At 49.1% G+C, this 2,210-nt stretch overlaps 2 non-coding genes across 2 annotated transcripts; one reads left to right on the forward strand and one right to left on the reverse strand.

Moving 5' to 3' along the window:
• Positions 1-343: 343 nt before the first annotated feature.
• Positions 344-418, reverse strand: Trnat-ugu (transfer RNA threonine (anticodon UGU)). Its single transcript has one exon. It is a non-coding gene; the product is annotated as a tRNA-Thr (tRNA).
• Positions 419-652: 234 nt separating this feature from the next.
• Trnat-ugu (transfer RNA threonine (anticodon UGU)) lies at positions 653-727 on the forward strand. Its single transcript has one exon. It is a non-coding gene; the product is annotated as a tRNA-Thr (tRNA).
• The last annotated feature ends 1,483 nt before the right edge of the window (positions 728-2,210 follow it).

The following is a 2,210-nucleotide window of genomic DNA, read 5'->3' on the forward strand; positions in this document are numbered from 1 at the left end:
AGCGTGGCCGCGGGTGGAACGGCAGTTACCATACAACACACAAACGTTAAGCTCCCAGCACTTAAAAGACCAGAGGCCACGTCCGTCAGGGTCAAGTTCATCGGAGCCAACACGTCTGTAAACAGTCCTCGCGGTAACATCACACCACGCGATATCAGCACAAAACTCAGCACAGCACCACAGTCGATCTTAACTCTAAACACCCCGACTGGAATTCACGCGTACGAAATGGCAACGACAAAAAACTGTAAGAACTTGCACTACAAATGAAATGATAATTAAATGGACACCCTAGCTGCAAACAGGCGTTGATGTACTTCATTGGGGACATGTTGAAAATGTGTGCCCCGACCGGGACTCGAACCCGGGATCTCCTGCTTACATGGCAGACGCTCTATCCATCTGAGCCACCGTGAGCACAGAGGATAGTGCGTCTGCAGGGACTTATCCCTTGCACGCTCTCCGTGAGATCCACATTCCCAACATGTCCACACCACTACAATCGTAGTGCGCCTAATAATGTAATGTAATGAGTATGATGGGCAAACATCTATTAGGCGCACTACGATTGTAATGGTGTGGACATGTTGGGAATGTGGATCTCACGGGGAGCGTGCAAGGGATAAGTCCCTGCAGACGCTCTATCCTCTTTGCTCACGGTGGCTCAGATGGATAGAGCGTCTGCCATGTAAGCAGGAGATCCCGGGTTCGAGTCCCGGTCGGGGCACACATTTTCAACATGTCCCCAATGAAGTACATCAACGCCTGTTTGCAGCTAGGGTGTCCATTTAATTATCATTTCATTTCTGACAAAGCTGCATGGTCATCCACGGTAACTGTTCTTTCGGGAACAGATACTACCGTCATATATAACTTGCACTAGGCCGAAACTACAGTACACTAGCGCCGGCCGAGCCGACGACATATCCTACCTCAAAGAACACAGACCAGACGTGACAGCCATGGCCCTCATCAGCAGAATCACAGCCACACTCAACATTGAAGTTGTAAACGCTCTGGCCTCAAACCACACCCCTGTAATACTCCACAGGAAGAGACACAGCAGTACAACGAACCACGCAGAATACTGAACTATAAGCCCGCAAATTGGGCACTGTTCAAGGAAACGCCTGACAGTCGTATCCTCAAGACAGTACTCTATGCCGGCCGAAGTGGCCGAGCGGTTCTAGGCGCTACAGTCTGGAACTGCGCGACCGCTACAGTCGCAGGTTCGAATCCTGCCTCGGGCATGGATGTGTGTGATGTCGTTAGGTTAGTTAGGTTTAAGTAGTTCTAAGTTCTAGGGGACTGATGACCTCAGAAGTTAAGTCCCATAGTGCTCAGAGCCATTTGAACCAGTACTCTATGTGAAGGTCCGTGGAGCTTGTGTATCGTGGAGCGTTGTTTGTGATAGTTGTTCTACATGATCTGCAGGCGGCGCAGACGTGTTGGAGCCGTGTATCCCCAGACTGGAGCTGCATACGTTATCAGTTATCTAATTAGTGTTGGGTGCCTGGACCTCGACACCCTCCTATTCAGTCTACTGTGCTTATTGAGAATAGGGTATAGCTGTTTGAGCCTCGTGTTAACTCGGTTGGTAGCATATTCAGTGTGGTCCCCCATATAAGTTTCTCGTCCAGCCAGATACCGAGGCATCTGAATTTCTTACAGAAACGTATTGGACTTGTGCTTAGTGTTATACGTCTGCAGTTTTGGTGATTGTGTAAATGTTTTGGTATGCGTGTGAACAGTACAGTCTCACACTTGTCGACGTTTATTTTAACACGCCATCGTTCCAGCCAAGGATCGCCAGTTATGAGTACTGTCTGTAATCGAGAGTTAACGTTTGACGATTTCCAGTCTTGTGTCATCTGTGTAGATGGCTACAATCGCGTTTTGTGTAGCTGCGAAGTCATTGATGTAGACTTTAAACAAGAGGGGCCATAGGGTACTGCGTTGGGGTATTCCCGCTTCTATACTGTGTTGTGTTGACTGTTTGCCCCGAACGTCAATGTAGAAGCATCTGTTGGTGAGATATGAGTGTGTGGGACGTATGACTCCGTCGGGGAAACCTGTATCACTGTGAAACTTCCTGGCAGATTAAAACTGTGTGCCGGACCGAGACTCGAACTCGGGACCTTTGCCTTTCGCGGGCGGGAAACATCCCCCAGGCTGTGGCTAAGCCATGTCTCCGCAATATCCTTTCTTTC

Source organism: Schistocerca cancellata, chromosome 6 (genome assembly GCF_023864275.1).
Source record: "Schistocerca cancellata isolate TAMUIC-IGC-003103 chromosome 6, iqSchCanc2.1, whole genome shotgun sequence".
NCBI lineage: Eukaryota > Metazoa > Arthropoda > Insecta > Orthoptera > Acrididae > Schistocerca > Schistocerca cancellata.